The sequence below is a fragment of the Phascolarctos cinereus genome, unplaced genomic scaffold, assembly GCF_003287225.1.
Source record: "Phascolarctos cinereus isolate Bilbo 61053 unplaced genomic scaffold, phaCin_HiC Scaffold_3;HRSCAF=262, whole genome shotgun sequence".
Lineage (NCBI taxonomy): Eukaryota > Metazoa > Chordata > Mammalia > Diprotodontia > Phascolarctidae > Phascolarctos > Phascolarctos cinereus.
In genome coordinates this window covers 33,677,901-33,697,934 of record NW_027555736.1, presented here as the reverse complement: position 1 = coordinate 33,697,934, position 20,034 = coordinate 33,677,901, and the positions used below count along the sequence as shown (strand labels likewise).

The window sequence follows — 20,034 nt, the reverse complement described above, 5'->3', positions numbered from 1 at the left end:
ACAGCACAGAAATGCAGAGTTTTGAACTACCGTTGCTTGGAAAATCCTTTTCTCAGGCGCTATAACAACATTTACAACACTGCAGGTCATGAAGCGGCAAATAGCTTTTGTGGTTGATTAAACACCTTGGCTTCACTTCACAAACGCCGATGCCACAGGCATCATCCCTTAATTAAATGCTTGTTTATGCTGCATGGGGATCAGTTCTAGGACCCCATCTTCCAAGCACAGAAAGGAGGACTAGAAAATGGCTACATGATTAAAGTTGACACTCTTGCATGAGGAGAAAGGCTATTAATATGGAAACTTCTCCTCTCAGCTGGATCAACACAATGACATCATATAGAAATTCTAATGTTCCTGCTGTTCAAACCTAGGCAAGATCAAAAACAAACAAAAAAAAGTACCATCCACTAGAAAGAAATCCATCCAGTTTGGTAAATGTGAACTGAAGGTGCCTAATTGAGGAGTTATCTGTCTGAGGTTCTCCAGGAATGAAATAGTTTTTGTAACTTTCATTTGAAACTAACATTTGTTGTCATTTAGGTGACAGGGAGAAAAGAAGATTTAAAGTCACTATTAAGAAACATCCTGGGTAGGGTGAGCCAAATATAATAAAAATGATAATTGTATCTAAATCGATTTACTTATTAAGTGTCATACCAATCAAACTACGAAAGAATTATTCTATAGAGCTAGAAAAAATAACAAAATTCATCTGGAAGAACAAAAGGTCAAGAATATCAAGGGAATCAATGAAAAAAAAAATGTGAAGGAGGGTAGCCTAGCCATACCAGATCTCCAACTCTTCTACAAAGTTGTAATCATCAAAACAATCTGATACTGGCTAAGAAACAGAGTGGTGAATTTCGTGGAAGAGATCAGATACACAACACACAACAGTAAATGACCACAGGAATCTAGTGCTTGATAAACCCAAAGAGCCAAGCTTTGGGGACAAGAACTATCTGATAAAAATTGCTGGGAAAAATGGAAACTAGTTTGGCAGAAACTAGGTAGAGACCAAAATTTTACACCACATACCAAGATAAAGTGAAAGTGGGTATATGATTTAGAGGTAAAGGGTGATGTCATAAGCAAATTAGAGGAGTACGTAAACTTGTACTTATTAGATCTATGGATAAGGGAAGAATATGTAACCAAACAAGAGAGAGAGTTAGAATCACAGGATGTAAAGTGGATAATTCTGATTATCTTAAATTAAAAATGTTTTGCACAAACAAAACCAACGTAGTCAAGATTACAAGGAAAACAGGAAACTGGGAAAAAATTTTACAGCAACTTTCTCTAATGAAGATCTCATTTCTCAAAAATAGAGAGAACTGAGTAAAATTTATAAAAATATGACTCATTCCCCAAATGATAGTCAAAGGATATGAACAGGCAGTTTGCAGAGGAAGAAATCAAAGCTATCTGTTGTCTTATGCAGTAAGACAGTCAATCACTACTGATTATAGAAATGTGAGTTAAAATAACTATTGAGAAAAACTATAAAATTGGCTCACATATCAAAAAGGAAAAAGACAAATGTTGGAGGGGATATGGAAAAATTGGGACACTAATGCACTGCTGGAGTTGTGAACTAGTTCATTCATCCTGGAAAATAATTGGGAATTATGACCAAAAGGCTATAAAACTGTGCACATCCTTTGACCCAGCAATACCACTACTAGGTCTGTACCCCAAAGAGATGAAAGAAAAAAAGAAAAGGACCTAGATGTACAAAAATATTTATAGCAGCTCTTCTTTCATTGGCTAAGAACTGGAAACTGAAGGGGATGCTCATCAACTGGGTAATGGTTGAACAAATTGTGGTATACGATTGTGATGGAATACTATTGTGCTACACAAAACGACAATGTGGATGGTTTCAGAAAAATCTGGGAAGACTTATATGAACTGATGCAAAGTGAAGTGAGCAGAACCAGGAGAACATTGTATATAGTAAACAGCGATGTTGTAAGGAAGATCTGTGAAAGGCTTAGTTATTCTGATCATGACAATAATCTAAGACGATTCTGAAGGACTCATGATGAAAAATGCTATCCACCTCTAGAGAGAGAACAGATGAAGTCTGAGAACAGCTTGAAGCGTAATTTTTTTTTTTGCTTTTTTTTGGCAACAAGGCTAGTATGAAAATATATTTTACATTCTTTCACATGTATAACTGTTATGTGTCTTGCCTTCTCAATGGGCAGGGGAGGGATGGAAAGGAGGGAGAGAATTCAGAACTCACTATTTTTAAAAAATGGATGTTGAAAATAAATAATAGTTTAAAAGAAAGAAAGAAAATCTGACAAGGTAATTGAGTATCTTTAGTGGACTACATGGGATTGAAAGTCTGAGGTCTCTTAAGGGTAAGGAAGATAATTTAAGGGTATAAATCTGGGTAGAACACAAAGCAACATGATACCTCATTCAAAAATAGCAAGTCAAAAAAGAATGTCATCATCTGATGATGATTCGTTTTTTTGTTTGTTTGTTTTTTGCTAGGCAAGGGGGTAAAAAGTGACATGCCCAGGGTCACACAGCTAGTAAGTGATGATGATTCTTAACAAAGATTATCTAAACTCATTATTCAATAAATCAAGAGATGTGATACAGAGGAAGTTTGGCATGACCATGTCATTCACTGGCTGTTCCAATATACCAATCAGCCTAGAAAAAACAGGAAGACACCAGGAAAGGAGGCTGATGGACAAAGTCCTGTTTCTAGCTTCTTGGTCTTTCACCAGCAGCAGCTCAAAGACCAGAAAGGTCCATGATGGGCCTGGGGGCTCTGCCTTTTGAGCTCTGTTTCCTGGGAAGGGGCAGCGGGTGACTTATAAAGTTTAGAAATGAAACACAACCAAGTGCCCAAGATCACAGAAATGGTGTAGATGGAAGGGATCTTGGGACTGCTGAAGCCTAAACAATGATGATGTTGGTGACAGAGTCTCATTTAGCCCATGCAAAGGGTTTTTATTTCTCACTTCTGTCTACACGAAGACAGCTGTTCCCATCTTGCCTATAGACTCTTTGAGGAAGGAGAGAGAGGTCTTCCAAAAAGAAAAAAAACAAAAACCAGGTATCAGGAAACTACACAACACATGAATTAGTGTCTGTTTCTTTCCAAATTTCTGTAAAAATTTAAAACCCAATACTGGTAGGAATGGTAACAGAATAAATACTGGATCAGAGATCAGATAACTGGAATTCAAGTCACTTTACAGGGTCTTTGATTAGAGCCAGTCACGTCAAAGTCAACCAATGTTATTAAGCCTAGCCTGGTGTCAAGCATCCTGCTCAAGCTGGGGAGCGTAAAATGATTAAATAAGATTAACAAGCTAACAGAGGTTTTGCAAAGCTATGACATCTCTTATCTCATCCGACCATGACAGAAACTTCAGGAAGAAAGCCCCATTGGACAGATGAGGAAAAAACTGAGGCAGGCAGAGATTACACGACTTGAGGATGGATTTGAAGGCAGGTCTCAAATCCCACCTTCTAAAGAAAGCCTTGCACGATCCTCCTTAACTCGAGTACCTTCTCTCTGGAGATTACCTTTAATTTAGCCCATCTTTCGCTGCTTTTTACAGAGTGGTTTACTTGTCTACCCCATAAGATCGTAAGTTCCTTGGCAGTGGGGACTGTGTTTTACCTTTCAGGAGGAGGAGAGGAGAGAAGACAAATGCATAGAAAAGTTGGAATGTGGTGAATTGGGAACAATCAGCACGAATGGGTGGCCTGAGGAGTGTACGGCTCATTCTCCTTGTCCTGGGAGCTCCTGGTGTTCTTGGGATTCTGCTCCCAATCTGGAATCATTTGGAACAAAGGCCTCATAACTGATCCTCTTAGCATTCTGAGGTTAACATGTGTGCAAAGTAGACTGACCTCTATCCCAGGGCACATCTAGTTGCCTTAGAGTGACGGGACCTGGGTTCAAGACCTGCTTCTGCCATTTAGATGACCTTGGAAAAGGGACTCTGCTCCCTTGAGCCTCAGTTTCCTAATCTGTAACACAGATGTGATAATACTTGGGTGACTTCCCTCATCTGGTTGTTGGGGAAAAGCTTTTGGAAACTTAAAAATGTGCAGTAATATGAGTTACTTATTCCCTTTTAGAATTCCCTTATTGATGAGCCCTCACTAAGCCACTTCTCATAATAATCATATCTATTTCAAATATTGGTAAAACATGGTTTACATGGATTTTCTTCTCAATATTAGGCATGGAATCCCAGCTTAATTGCCGGACACAGGCAAGTAGGGGGTACAGAGCACAGAGCACTGGGCCTGGGACAGGCAGGCTTGAATTCAACTCTCCTCAGACACTCACCAGCTGTGTGACCCTGGACAAGTCAATTCACCTCTGCCACAGTCTCTTCATCTACAAAATGAAAATAGTAATAATAATAATATTAATGATACTAATAATAATACTAACACCTACCTCCTGGGGGCATTATAAAGATCAAATGATTTAATATTGGTAAAATACTTGTAAACCTTAAGGCGATATATAAATGCTATTACTATTTACTATTAAGAAGAAAGAATAGTTTTTCTCTCCCAGTATCTAAAAAGTCACATTCCCCAAAAAGTCTCATTGCCTAAAACAATTAGCAAAAGTTAAAGTTCTTGTGATCTTCTATCTGAAGCTGATAAAGTTGCCAAAGTACTTTATTATATGTATTATGAGTAGAACAGTAGCTCCAATTTTCTACCAAAAGGAACTATTATGTAAGCTAACCTTTCTATATCCAGTTTGTGACAAAGAGAGGTTACAAGAGTCCAAGAGAAGCAGCCTGGAGGCTGGACAAAGAGCCGGTGCTGAGGCCAGGCAGCCCTGGGTGCAAGTCCTCCTTTGGACATACCACAGCTGTGTGACCCGGCTCGTCACAGTGACCTCTCGGGCTCCACACCACAGATGACAAAACTGCTGCACTTAGCTCCTACTAAACCACATTAAAATGTAATTAGGAAATGTTTAGCAAAACAAATGACAATACAATGAAACGGAGAAAATGTTCATTTGGGGCTTTAAAAGTCAATTCTCCAAGACTTTAAATCCTTCCTCACCCAGGATTTCCCTGTGCAGGGTGCAATCCAAGGCCCAGCACCTTCTTGCATTCCAAAGCTTCCAGGACAAGAGAAATGATTCAGCAGGGGCCCAGAGCACACTGCAATATGGCAACTGCCAAGGGGGAGGCTTGCTCCTCAAATGTCAGAGCTCCAACACTTGGGAAGAGAACCCTCAAGCCAAGACGCTCCCTGGTCACTGGCTTCCAGCTCAAGCAGAAATAGGGATCATTCCAATAACACCTGGAACTTTAGCATCGTCTCAAATGGACTGCTCTACTGTCATTGTACTACTCCACGTAGGCCTTATTTTTGGATTATTCTCATATATCCATGAGGTGAAGGTATATTATCTCCTTTTTGTATCTAGTGAAAAGAATGATTTGTCAAGTATCGTAAAGTCAAAGGTGCTGGCTGAAAAAATAAACAAACCTGGCCATTTTTAACCACAATCAAGCATTTGTTAAATACTTACTGTATGTCAGACACTGTGCTAAGGGCTGGGAACACAAAGAAGCAACAAACCAGTCCCTGCCCTTAAAGAGTTTACATTCTAACAGAGGAGACAAGAGTATAGAGTTAAGAGACGAAGGCTGGGGACACCGAAGAGCCTCCTGTTAAAGACAGCATTTGCAGGGTCTTGAAGGAAGCCAGAGGTGTGCAGAGGAAGAAAAGGGGAGGGAAAGGATTCCAAGCATGGGGGGGGGGGGACACACACGACCACAATACGGTGCCAGGAAATGGAAGGCAGTATGGTATGTGCAGAGTGGTAAGCAGAACAGTAAAGCTTGATTTGAGGGTGGAGAGGCCAGAAATGGGCAGAAAGAAGCCTGGTGGTGAAGGGTTTTATGTCCAATGAAAGATTTTATGTTTGGTCCTGGAGTTAACAAGGATCCATGGGAGTTTATTGAATAGCAGTAACATGGTCAGCCCTGAGCTTTAAGAAAATCACTTTGGTCAACATGCAGGAAATGGATTGGAGAGACTTTAAGGTGGGCCAGAAGTGATCATTGGGATCTCCTGGTTCATCTACTAAGGACCTCACCTTTAAGGGGGAATAAAATCACTACTTTAAAGATGTACTTACAGTCTAGTAAAGAAATCAAAAACTTTTTCTAAAGTCACGGAGTTACTAGTTGTAACTTATAGACCATTAAGGCTTTATTAGAAGCACAAAATTCTGGGGAAACTCATTAAACTAATGAAAAGAAGTTTCCATTTCATTCAGTAGATCCACAAAAATAAAGAGAATTCATTCCTTAGGGTATTTTTTATGCAAAAGATGTTAGGAATGAGGAAGACATTAACAAAAATACAAGAATCAAACCTACACGTTTTACCTCAAAATGTTTATTTAATACAAATTTTGAAACATAGTCTGGGGACCTCTATCTAAATTTTGTATAGCTGACAGACTTCCTGAAAAAATATTACTGGACAAATATACTCCACGGACATTTGTTTCCAGGTTATAGGTTTTCCAACCCCAAAGCCCAAAGCATGGTCCTGATTAACAAAGATCTGATTCCTATTTCTAGCTGTCTAATTGCAGGAAAGACAATTAGTTTTCAAAAGAAGCTTTTAGGTTACCAAAGAAAGGTATTTTAAACACATCAAGTTTTGTGATTACTCAAGTCTTCGCCTATACATACAGGAAAACAGTCTTACACTGAATAACTCTGTGTGATTTCCTGTGTGGTGATTACCAAGAAATCTATACACAGGTTTAATCAGAAGACTATATCACACATCAAGGGCATCCTTGATGAGCATAACAGCAGGAAAATCGGCAGGTTTTGAGAAACAACATTCGACAACAGAGCATATATTTACAATCACACAACTGAACAGAAGATATTGAGAATACAAGATCCCACTCTGCTTCTCTGTGGATGTTTCACGAAAAAGCATTTGAATCCCTAGAGTAAGGTCGTCTTCCAACAAAGTGTCTGTCATTCACATGTCCAAATTAGGAGAGTTTGGAAGATATAACAACAATAATTTATCTCAAATGTGAACTGCTAATTATTAATATCAAGTCGAGTATTAAACAGGAAGATGCACGTTGACAGTTCTAACAGAAGAAGCCCTGCCGACATACCAGCACTGAGGTTGCCCAGAGGCAGTCATCAAGTGCTAGGACTCTACTGGGCCTGCCCGATGAGATCTGTAATAGTTCCTTCCAAAGCTTTTGGTCTGTATAGAAACTGAGATGATGAAGAATGCCCACTGTTGAGCCTAAGTGTGGCTGCACACACGCCATGAGAACTGGCACCTCAGTGGACGGACCTGGCAGACACGTCTCACAAGGACAATGAATTGGGCTCACAGTTGAACAGGCGGAAGGGAAAAGGCTGGACGACCCTCATACAGGCCTAGATTCAGAGCTGGAAGCAACTTCAAAAAGTCTAATAATGAAACTGAGGCCAGAAGAGGGTAAGGGACCTGTTTAAAAAGTGGCACTTGTTCTTTTTAAGGCCCCCAAGTGCCCCCCTGAAATGAATCTCATCTTTCTGACACCAATATTCTTCTAGCAATGGGGAATGACTCTGAATCACAGAACATGATGGTCTCCCAAGAAGTGAAGATGAGGCAAGAAAGGGCAAGAAAGGTTCCTGGTGGGCATGAGCAAACTAAAACCCATTTAGAAAGAGGAATTGTATAGAAGAAGTGATGGAAGGGCTATCACTGAGAAGACATCAGAGTGCAAAAAACAGTGGGCCAACCAACAGCCACTAAAGAAGGTCATCATCACACATTGGGTGGAACTCTTTGGGTGGGTTTATGGGAAGACATGGAGAAGAGTCCTGCAGGCTGGGAAGGCACTAGTGTGTTGTGAACTCTAACAGCAGAGGCAATCTCCACATCAGTCAAAGAAGGGATCCACCGATGTATGGAACATTGGCCATCACATCTGCTTGCTTGAAAGCAGGTGTGGGAGAGCGGAAATGGCACTGGATGTGGGCTACAAGACCAGGGTTTAAATCCTACCTTGGCCCTTTATGAGCTACGCAAGTCATTTCACTCTCATTGGCCTTCATTTCCTCCTCTGTAAAATGCAGAAAATGATAATTGCACTCACTCCGTTCCACAGGACTATTCTGAGAAGATCAAATGAGATAAGGAATGTAAAGGATAGGGACAGAGAACTCAAGGTTGAGGAAATTCCCTTCATCAATAAGGATCGATGCTTTCTCTTTAACTTATGGTCTTTCAGAAAGGGTTCTTAACTTTTTTTTTCCTCACAGACCCTTTTAACAGCCTGGAGAAGCTTACGTAACCCTTCTTGGAACAAAAGTCTGTGGCCTTCATAACTGAAAGAAATGCTAAAAGTGAGAGGGCAGCAAAAACAAAGATGCAATTTTTTCCTATCTGAATTCATAGACATCCTGAAGTCTCTCTGTGGACTGCCCTGGCTCAGAGTTGTTACACACCCAAGGGTCACATCGCCAGTATGGGTCAGAAGGGGCTTGGATTCAGGTCTTATTTTCAAAGCTGGAAAAATGTAAATCACTTTTTGAAATATAAATTATCATCAAGGAATTATTATAATTGCTTCAAAACTTCAAGGATTTGGGATTTCATCAGTGTGGACAAACCCTCTATGTCTTAGTAGGTCTTAATGTAATGTCATGGCCTAAAGAATTGAGAAGCTAGTGGCCAAGCTTGTTGGGGATGAATCTCTCTGAATTCTGCAAGGCTAGTCTTTGGACAGCAGATGCCCAGAGCTCTGCTGACTTGGGCTTTGAGATGCACAAAGTGAGGGTTATGGCTCCCTGTATTTTTCCCAAGGGTTAACAACTTCAGTGATCACAGAGCTTCTTTATCTTAATGACCAATTCTCAGACCTGAGCCCCAGTTTTATAACCTAGAAATGTTAACTTATTTTTTTTTCATCCAAACACAAGTTTTATTAGAACATTCGTCATATTAGGCAGACTCTTAAGGAATCTAAGCATTTGTATCGCTAATGCAAGCAGGCCAGATCTTAAGAATCTGAGCAGTGGCTAGATTTTAAGAATCTGGGCCAATGTGAGTTTATCTTGCTGAGTGACAGATCATCTATGGGTCAATCCCTACACACCTCTGCTTCCCCACCTATATCTTTCAAGAGGTATCACATAACTTTTATATCTTCTCTCTCTGGCCTATATCTGCATACTTACATTTTCTTCCCAGATAGAATGTAAGGTACTTAAAGGCAGGGGTACCACACCTTTTAATTTGTATCTCTGGCACCTAGCACAATGTCCGGGCATGACATGTAGCAGAGATTTTATAAATGCTTGTTGATTAATTGAGTTAAGCATAAGAGGAAGACTTCAGGAGGGGCAGTCTGACATTTGGGTATACAATCTGTATTTTTCCTTCAGTCTAAAATTGCTTTTCATACATAATTTTATCTGGATGAAGTTGACCCTCATTTCCTTTTGCCAAAAAAGATTTTGGTATACATGTCAATATACAAGTGTAATTTTCATAAGAACTAGAAACTTCCCAATCTCATGCCCATTTGCCATGTAAAACAAGGAAATAAACTTTGAAGGCAACCTAGTGTAGACAATGAGTATCAAATGAAATTCCCGTCCCACTAGAGTGAGTGACACCTAGAGATAAAACAGAACCCCTCAGAGAATGCTGAAGGCTCTGCCTGCATGAGGAAATGCTGGCATTCCACAGCTTGGCTACAAAACAATTTGTGTCAAGAGAAGAAATAAACAGCGTTTGGCCGACAAGAGCCAAAAGCAGTGAACCTGTTCAGACAGTCTGAATTTGCTTTGCAAATTAAAGCCTTCAGGAGGAACTTCCCCCTTTCTGTTTTAGAAAGCATTATTTTTAAGAGATGTAGTTGAGGCCTTTTCTCTCAGCAACACACAATTCACACTAGTTCAGACTATAATGTCCAAAGATTCTTTTTTTCTCCTTGGTAGCTGAACTAAGCCACCCCTGGGATCTCAACATCCAGCTGGGTCCTTCCCACTTCCTGTCATTCTGCCTTTTACTTTAGCTAAGGTGGTGATACATATTCAGGTGAATTTTCTTCTTCTTGATTACATAATCAACAAATTTTCCAGTTAATTCACGCGAAGCTAAATCAGTTCCAAAAGACTAAAGGGAGTAGTAATAAGAGAGAATATGCTTTCCTTTGTAAAGTCAGCACATACCAAACAGGGAGGTAAGGGCCGAGAATGAACAGAAGCATATCGGTTCTGTGTTAAAAAAACAACAACAACAACAACAAAAAACCAAAAACCCAAATGGTGCCATTTTTCACAATGCTTTATTTTCAACTATAACATAGTTCCATTTCCTACTCCAACCTAAGATTATACTTTAAATTCATTTTTACCATGTATATTTGGAATTTGACTACTAGATGGTCCCTGCTGTAATGGAAACCTGATCTTATAAAATCCTCCAAAGAGTACAGGAGATAAAATCCTCTCAACTGCTAAACCTTTCAGGCCATTTCTCTAGAGTACTTAACATCCTGTTCACACATACACAGATCCATCTTTGCATATTATAAGATGACACAATGAACTCCAACATTAGTCTCCCTGTCCATTTTAGAAACCCCACAGCCCATCAATAATAAATATTTTCAACCATCATCTTATTTATTAATGAACAACTTTTAGCATATACCTTCCATTTAAAGAGACGATCCTGTTTGTGAGATGAGTGATAATAACCTTTCATAATTCATCCATTAACCTTATTCAGAAGCTCAAATGTATGGAAATTCCTTATTGTTTATTTAAATTTTTAATTAGAAAAATTAAGATATAGCCTCTTACCAGCTGTTCAGTTAACAGAACTCAAAAAACATATTTATTGTGACTTAACTGTTCTCATGGTAAGTCAGCATATACATTTTTTCAAAAAGGGTTACCTAGAATAAGCGTCACTGCCAAATATTATTAGGGATTAAAAAAAAATCAAAATCACTACTTGCAAAGTATTCAGGAAGAAGGACAAACTTTCTACTTATAAAGATCTCTACCTACAACATTCTGTATAGAAAATAGCTTTTAATTAGGTAACAAAAAAGCATAGAGAAAATACTTTGGGAGAAATAAGAGAAAAGTTACAAATGATCCATTTCCAAATGAAAGAGAAAGAACTGCGAAGACCCCTGCAAAATAAGGTTAGAACTACTTGGAAGGAATGAAGAGTAAATTGTCCTTTTCTCCTTTACTTGGGAGAGAAAATGGCGCCAAAAATGTATGGACCGTTGGAAATTCACAAATGGAAACATTTGTTGAGGCAGCGCCAGCTCCTGGCCCTTCTCTGGCCCTTCCAAGTCTGACCTGTCTTGCTGACCTTGCAGGGACACGTGCTGCAGTGCAGAAATCCAAGAAATCCTCCTGAGCCAAGAACCTTTCTGGAAACTATGCTAAGACAAATAAAAATCACTGGAGACTCCCACTAGGGTGAATTTCCCTTTGATTTCTATCAGTTAAAAAAATCTTAGATTGACATCAAAGTACAGACCACTCAAAAAGCTAAGCATTCCAAAAGGACGTATTCTCTTTCCTGCTTCCTCGCCCCCCCCCCCAATCTCTTTATATTTCCATCCCTTTCTTAGTTTCTCTCAGTCTCGGTCTCTCTCCCTCCCTCCCTCTCTCTTAATACAAAAAGCTGTTGGTGACAAATGAACTCCCGGACTAAGGCAGTTAGTTCATCCAAACTGGAACAGTTTCCATTTTTCCAAGTAAAGTATAGTGGATGCAGGGCACTAACTGGGATATCCTTATTGTGTGAATCCTAAATTAGAATTCATTACTAAGTAGGTTTGTAATTAAACTAGATAAAAGAGTCTCATTTGACCCTAACACCCCCCCACACCAAATAAATAAATAAATCCAACGATCAACTGGTCTTGGTCAAACTCTACAATCAGCACAAAACTTCACAGAGTTGTAGAGCACTTAGAAATCATTCAGTTCAATCCTCTGTTTACCAGATGAGGGCATGGAGAGCCAGAAAAGGAGGGCGATGAGCCCCGAACCATGTGAGCAACGAATAACAGCGCCAAGGTTTGGCTCCAGCTCACGCCCCAAAGCCCCAGGGTCTTTTTCATTATACCCACAGCCTCCCAGGACTGACCCAGTGAGGTTAATTTCACTTTTTTTAAAAATCAAAATATAATTTTTAGGTTTTTATAATTTTAAGAAATGTAATGAAAAAGAACTTTTCAAAATAATCACCACTTTGATCAGAAGAAACAGATTGCTTTTCAATAGCTACAAAACCAAATACTCTGATGTGTAAGTTAAAATGGTATCTTTGCAAAACAGCTTATAACCCTGAGTGAAGTAAGTCATTTCAGCATGGATACAGTTAAACCCAGGCCAGGCACCCAAATAATAAAATAGTCAATCAAATCACTTATAAAATTCTTGTGTCATTAAGATGGAAAACTCTCACTTCACAATCACCTGCAATTCTTTAATTAGCCCAGAAGAAAAAGCCCAGTTTCTATAAATAAGAGATAAATAATTTCCCAAGCAGCTTCCCATTTAAAAACTAGATATTCACCCATACAAAAGACAGTCAATGTGATGTAATAGTTGAGCATCTCCCAGCACTGTGAAGTACTTTAAGACAAAACAGGAGGTGCTGAAGAATTGATGTAGGCTTCTCTCAAATGAAGTGTCCCAGAGAAGCATGTCACATTTTCCACTCTCACAGTCAGAAATAGTACAAAGAAACAAATTCTCAAACTAAAGTATAAAGTGACTCTTACTTCAGTAAGCCAAAGAAAGACAGAAGTCTAAACTAAAGAATATACTCACAATCTTTCCTCCACCTCTTCCAGGCACTGAGAATCAGAGACGTAACCGCTTAAGAGCCACAGTTTCAATATGAGCAGTGTTCATCAACAGTCTCTACTGAATTAAAGGAATTCTTAAAAAAAAAAAAAGTATCCCTTAGCCCTCCCCTCCCACAGTCTGCTTGCTACTACCACTCTGTGGTCCCAATGGAGATAGCGTTAAGTCTGGTGATGGAAGGTAATCCTAACATTTCCTCTCCATTACCATGGCAGAAAAATATCTTTAGAAATCTGTTTATGCAAAAAAGAAACACAACGATGTATCTGAAATCAGAACAACTGATTCATTATCAGAGACACATTTAAGAAAGATGTCTTTGATTGATAAATCAGAACAACTGATCCATTATCAGAGACACATTTAAGAAAGATGTCTTTGATTGATAAATGGTCAAAGGATATGAACAGACAGTTCTCAGATGAAGAAATTAAAGCCATCTATAGTCATATGAAAAAATGCTCTAAACCACTACTGATTAGAGAAATGCAAATCAAAACAACTCTGAGGTACCACATCACACCTACCAGATTGGCCAATATGACAAAACAGGAAAATGATAAATTTTGGAGAAGATGTGGGAAAACTGGCACACTAATACATTGTTGGTGGAGTTGTGAAATGACCCAACCATTTTGGAGAACAATTTGGAACTATGCCCAAAGGGCTACAAAAATGTGCATACCCTTTGACCCAGCAATAGCACTTCTAGGGCTATATCCCAAAGAGATCATACAAATGGGAAAAGGACCCACATGTACAAAAATATTCATAGCAGCTCTTTTTGTGGTGGCAAAGAATTGGAAATTGAGGGGATGCCCATCAATTGGGGAATGGCTGAACAAGTTGTGGTATATGAATGTAATGGAATACTATTGTGCTGTAAGACATGATGAACAGGCTGACTCCTGAAAAACCTGGAAAGACTTGTATAGTCTGATGCTGAGTGAAATGAGCAGAACCAAGAGGACTTTGTACACAATAACAGCCACGTTACGCGATGACTAATATTGATAAACTCAGCAATACAAGGATCTAAGACATCCCCAGAGGCCTTGTGGTGGAAAATGCTATCCACATCCAAAAAAAGAACTATGGAAATTAAATTGCTATCATTTTTTTTCCTCTTCTGTTGAGTTTTGGTTCCTCTTTCTAATGGTTCCTCCTATTGGTTTTAAGCTTTACTTACAACTTCACTAACGTGAAAATATGTTTAATAGGAATGTAAATGTATAGCCTATATGAGACTGTGCGCCATCTGAGGGAGGGGGGTGGGGAGGAAGGGGGAGAAAAATTTTCAACTCAAAAGTATATGGAAGTGATTGTTGATAAATCAAAATAAATTAATAAATTTTTTTTAAAAAAGGAGAAAGATGTCTTTGAGATTGTGCCTGTTTCCTGGGTTACCACGAGAAAGAACAGACAGAAATGGCCTGAAAGATACACTGACTTCCCAGAGGAAGGCTGCATGGGGTGGATCTTCCATGGAAGTGTCACAGCAAGAATGAGGAAGAACCACAAAGGATGGTCAGGCAGGCAGGGGAGGACATTAGAATTACTCAGGGACAGAAACAGGTCTTCAGGACAGGGCAAAGGTACTCTTGACAAAACAAGTGAAGAGTCAACCCACTAAGGCTCTCCACTCATTGGAGGCATGTTATCATCATCACCACGCTAAGCCAACAGTCAGATTTCAGGTAATGAACCATGAAAGAACACAGACATAATTACTGACATCAGAGTGGAGCCAGTTATTTACTAAAATAAGTCACACCAAAATCATAACTAATTCCTAGCCAAGAGCTTAATTCAGAAACTGATACATCAGAATAGAGCATGAAAAATTCAATTACTTATATCAAAGTCTGCCATCATAAGGGCCAAATTCACTGTGATGGGTTAAATTGTTCACTTTTCTCCTAGACACTGCCTTACAATATAAGAGTAAAAACAGTTATAAAGTCTACAAACAGAGAAGATGATTTAAATCAAGAAATAAAAGACACTATATTTCACTGAAAAGTGGTGTGGACACATGGAAAACTTAGAAGCCATGTGAAAAATGAAAGAAATTTAAAACATTATTTTAGAAGCAAAGGAACATTTTTTCCCCCAAGTGTCTAAAAGAACAAACAAATCTATTTTCTGATCACAAGAAAATGCACCAGAGCATATACATGTTAATTAACACACTTGCAAAACATGAGAAGAAAGTCAATAGCCAAAGCAGGGAAATACATAGACCCTGCTACAGAAGCTCTACTAGGAACTCAAAGGCTGGACTTCTAAGGCATTTATTCTTTGCACTGTGGGAGAAGAGAAAAAGAATGGACATTTATTTTCAGTAGAATTTAGATCTGGGTCTAATGTCCTCCAGTTTGGGTGCCTGGTGGAAGAAGTGTGCCCCTTCTGGACCTCAGGTGCCCCATTTACAAAATGAGGGTCACACACAAACACTGATGCCTTAATGTTGCTAGAGGAAGGCATGTATAGATCATAAAGAACCACGTAAACATGAGCCTCTGTTATCACACTGACGGTCCATCTGTTTGGCTGGTCAATACTTCCTGGGCGCCAGTATAGCACTCAGGCAGTCCATTAACTAAGAGACACTTTGGCCCGTTTCGATTTCTGGTCATCCGTGTCTCTGACAATGTCTTTGGGGCCACTTCTGTCTAACAAGCATGTTAAGAAGGAATGCAGTCAGTAACAATAAATGATATTTTAGTGTTTCTTCAATCTACTTGATCTGCTTCGCCAGAGAAGTCAAGCTGCTGTTTGTGGTATGTGGTACAGAAATGACCGGGGTGCCACTGGCTGACTGCGTGTATAGAGGACGAGGAAACACAGCTCTCAAACGATCTTCCCTCGCCCATGTCCCAAACCACTGTCTTGTGGCTGAGAAGGCAGCCGTGTCCCCCTTCTGTACTTAAATTGGTCGCTTTCTGCCTCATCTCATCCAATGAAAAAACTGACATTCAGCTTTCAGGACATGATAGCTGGTATTAGCTGTGCGGATCACTTACAACCAATTTTTTAATTCCAGCCTGGCTTCTCCTTTCCAAACAGCACACTGCTGGCCTAACATGGGCCTTAGCGAGGGAGCAGGAGCTGGAAGATATCCCCTCTCCTGCTAGTGCCGTCCCTCAGAGATCATCTCCACTTCACCCTGTCCACGTGGGATTTCTACACAGTTGTTTGCCTGCTGCCTCTTATATTAGAATCTGAGCTCCCTGAGGGCTAGCACTGTTTCTGTCTCTGTGTTTCTTCTTAGCACAGGGCCTAGCACAAAGCAGGAGCTTAACAAATTCTTGTGGCCATGAAGGAAAAGAGATAACCCTCTCCATTTTATAGATGGGAAAACTGAGGCCCAGCAAGTTTAAAGCCACACAGAGCCTGGATTCAATCCTAAACCCAAATTCAGTGCTGCTTCTCATGCGCTACATGCACCAGTGGGCTCTGACGGTCGGACACTCCCATGACAGTCGACTTACCCTTTCTCCACTTTCTCTTCTAAATAAAACCTTGGTGGCAAATGGAAGGAAGACCTCAGTATCATCTTGAATGGTGATGAGGAAGTATGGCTGCCAATTATTTTAATGAACTGCCTGAAGTCGTGTGTACTTGCTTGAAATGGTTTGCTTCCATGCCCCGCCCCCCCCCCTTTCTGCAGCAAAGTTGTTAGTCCTGAAGAAGGCACAGTTCAGCTAGATGTCTCCTCTGGAATGGTTTCTGGTCCCTGCATCCATCAGCGTCCTTTACGATATTGCAGTCACTGGATAACTTCTTGTCCCAATTCTGCTTACTTCACTCTGCATCAGCTCACACAAGTCTTCCCAGGTTTCTCTGTCCATGCCTTTTGTCTTTTCTTATGGCAAAATAACATTCCATTACATTAGGATACCCTAGTTTCTTCCGTCACTCCCCACTTGATGGGCACCCTCTTATTTCCACGTGTCTGATACAACAGAAGTGCTGCCACAAGCACTCTCTGCTTCAGGCCCTGACCTCTTTGGGGTTACAAGCCTGGTAAACACACCACTGGTCCAAAGGTAAATACAGTGTCCTAACACAGGTCCTCGTCATCTCTACCGAGACTATTATAACAGCTTGCAGGTCTCTCTGATCCCTGGCTCTCTTCCTCTCGAAACCATTTCTTACAGAGCTGCCAAAATAACTTTCCAAAGGCCAGGTCACACCATGGCCATTCTCTACTCAAAGACACTGTTATCTACGACAAAGACAAATCTCTTAGCTTGGCACGTCAGGCCCTCCACAGCCTGATTCCAGTCTACCTTTCCAGACTTAGTACCTAACCTTCCCCCTCATACAGTCTCTACTGCCCTCACTAATCAACTCGACCTGTCAGAATCTAGTTTTCCTTCCAGGCTCAGCATCGTCCAAAACGTAGGCCTGCGTCCCTGAGCCCACTGCTGAACGGATTCGCTCTCCAGTATCTCATTCGCCCTTCTAACGCTATCTTGCCTCAGACTCTTCTGCATGATTGGGACACCCTCGCTTCCAGTAAAACACTCATTTTAAGAGAAAGCACTGCCATTTTTTATGTTGCTTTTCTCCACTGCCTAATCCAGTGCTTTGCACACACAACAGGTACTTGATGGGTATTTGTTGAATGAACAACCAATCTGAATAAGCTGGAAAAATAGACTGTGTTTCTAAATAGTTTTATTTTATCTATATTGCTACTTCTTTCAAGGCAAGGATAGCAGAGCTGACTGCATTATGGACCTATATTACATAAAGCTCATCTCTATTGCTCTGTATGCATCAGTAAGAGAAGAGTGTTCAAAGCCATCAGATGCATCCTCATAGAAATGAATATACATAGGACATTTATTTAGCTAGCTGGGTATGCATATGAAAATAAAAGAGGAAGACAAAGATCCCTGCATTCTCAAGCTAGTTCTATAAAGTCTCAAGTCCTTTCTTAATTTCACTAGACAGTTAATTTACTTACTGGGTAGAGCTGGAGAGTAGAGGGCCACTGCAGAGACCACAGGGAGCACTTCTAATGAAAAGCAAGCCCATGAGAAGTTACAGGAGAAAAGAGAAGACAACAAGGCAGTGAGGAGTGGGCACAAGCAGGGACTTCTGAAGACCTCGGGCCAGACAAGGCTGAGTCTGGCTCCTGTTTCCATTAAGGGCCTGAAGGCATTTCTAAGTGCAGATCAAAGACTCACAGAATGAGGGGAGAGGCAGAGAAGGGAAGGAAAATCAGCTAAAAATAAGCTTGTCGGCCAAGAGTCTTCCTGCCACCAAGCTTAGAAGACCCTGTCCCTCCGCACAGAACTCAGGATTTCAGTTTCAGCAGGTATGGAGGACAAGGGGAAAATCAGAGTAAGCTGACAAGTGTTTGTTTTGTGTTTTTTCTACAGTCCAGGTACAAGTGTGTGCATACAGAGCATAGGCTGGCTGCCACATTACAAGAAGGAGGTAGAGGAATTCATCTCTCCAAAGGTTATGTTCCTTAAAAGGATGACAAAAATGCTTCCAGGGGGACAACAAACAAAGATGTGCCCAGGAAGGGCATGGCTAGCAGCTGAAAATTATCTCCTGGGGACGCAGAGCAGGTCGGTGTTAACCTTAAAAGAACAATACACACCCTAGTCCCGGCTGCTTCCTGAGTTTGGCCCACAGACAGAGGGGAAATCGAGTGGCTGATCACAGATGGATTGTAGGGATCTCTCTGCTGGTACAGGATTCTCTTGCTTTCCCAGTGCTTGGATCTGGGTCACAGTTCTGGGTGGTGGTCCTGGGGCGAGGAGGAGTGCTGGCGTGGTGAAGCTTGTTGTGGCTGTGGAGAGGGAATCATCCTCACAGTTCCAAGGCAGAAAAGAGTGCTTGTGGTCACTCACAGACCAGAGCACAGGCCAGGAAAGGAGTAAACACCTCACCCTTGATCATACCACCTTAGAAGAAGTGAAAACATACAGGTCCCTGGAAGTATCTCTCAAAACAGCTGCACAAAACCCCCGAAGCTTGGAACAGTACATTCTCCACACTGGAAGCAGACCCCTACATTAACAAAGAGTTTAAAACTCAAGTAATTGGCTGGGAACATGAGCAAACTGCGCAAAAAAAGTCAGACCATGGAATCTTTCTTTGGTGACAAAGAAGATCAAAACATACAACCAGAAGAAGACAACAAAGTCAAAGCTCCTACATCCAAAGCCTCCAAGAAAAATATGAATTGGTCCAGGCCATGGAAGAGCTCAAAAAGGATTTTGAGAAGCAAGTAAGAGAAGTAGAGGAAAAACTGGGAAGAGAAATGAGAGTGATGCAAGAAAATCATGAAAAACAAGTCAACAGCTTGCTAAAGGAGACCCAAAAAATACTGAAGAAAACAACACCTTAAAAACAGCCTAACCCAAATGGCAAGAGAGGTCCAAAAAAGCCAATGAGGAAAAGAATGCCTTAAAAAGCAGAATTGGCCAAAAGAAAAGTCCAAAAGCTCACTGAAGAAAATACTTCCTTAAAAATGAGAATGGAGCAAATGGAAGCTAGTGACTTTATGAGAAATCAAGACATTGTAAAACAAAACCAAAAGAATGAAAAAATAGAAGACAATGGGAAATATCTCATTGGAAAACCAACTGACCTGGAAATAGATCCAGGAGAGAGAATTTAAAAATTGTTGGGCTATCTGAAAGCCATGATCAAAAAAAGAGCTTAGGCATCATCTTTCAAGAAATTATCGAGGAAAAAGAACAATACACAGTTAGGCTCCCTTTTTGGATATAGGCACATGAAAAAGATTGAAGACATATTTAATAATGCATTGAACTACTTATCTGATGAAGGCAAAGAGTTTCCTCAGGTTGAAAACGTGGTTCCTTGAAGAGAAATTAGCATTCACTATGCTGGTATATTCCCCATTTTGAATGATGCCACTAAAGTTCTGGCATTTGAATTACCAATAAAGGCCTCACCTGCATCAAAGACTTTTGCTATGGAAATTAACCAAATCACTGAGGGCTGTGTCACTTACAAACACCTTTAAATTTGATAGGAAGAATTTTTCAAGGATTTAGTTTAGTGAATATATTCAATAACTGGTCAGGGGAAGAGAAAAAGCATCAATTACAGAGGAATG

At 40.3% G+C, this 20,034-nt stretch overlaps 1 protein-coding gene across 1 annotated transcript in view; it reads right to left on the bottom strand.

Moving 5' to 3' along the window:
* PEAK1 (pseudopodium enriched atypical kinase 1) overlaps positions 1 to 20,034 on the bottom strand; it is a 278,737-nt gene that overhangs the window by 169,637 nt on the left and 89,066 nt on the right. Inside the window, 1 exon segment of the mRNA XM_078150761.1 lies at positions 4,340 to 4,390. The gene's annotated coding sequence lies outside the window, so the exon portion shown is untranslated.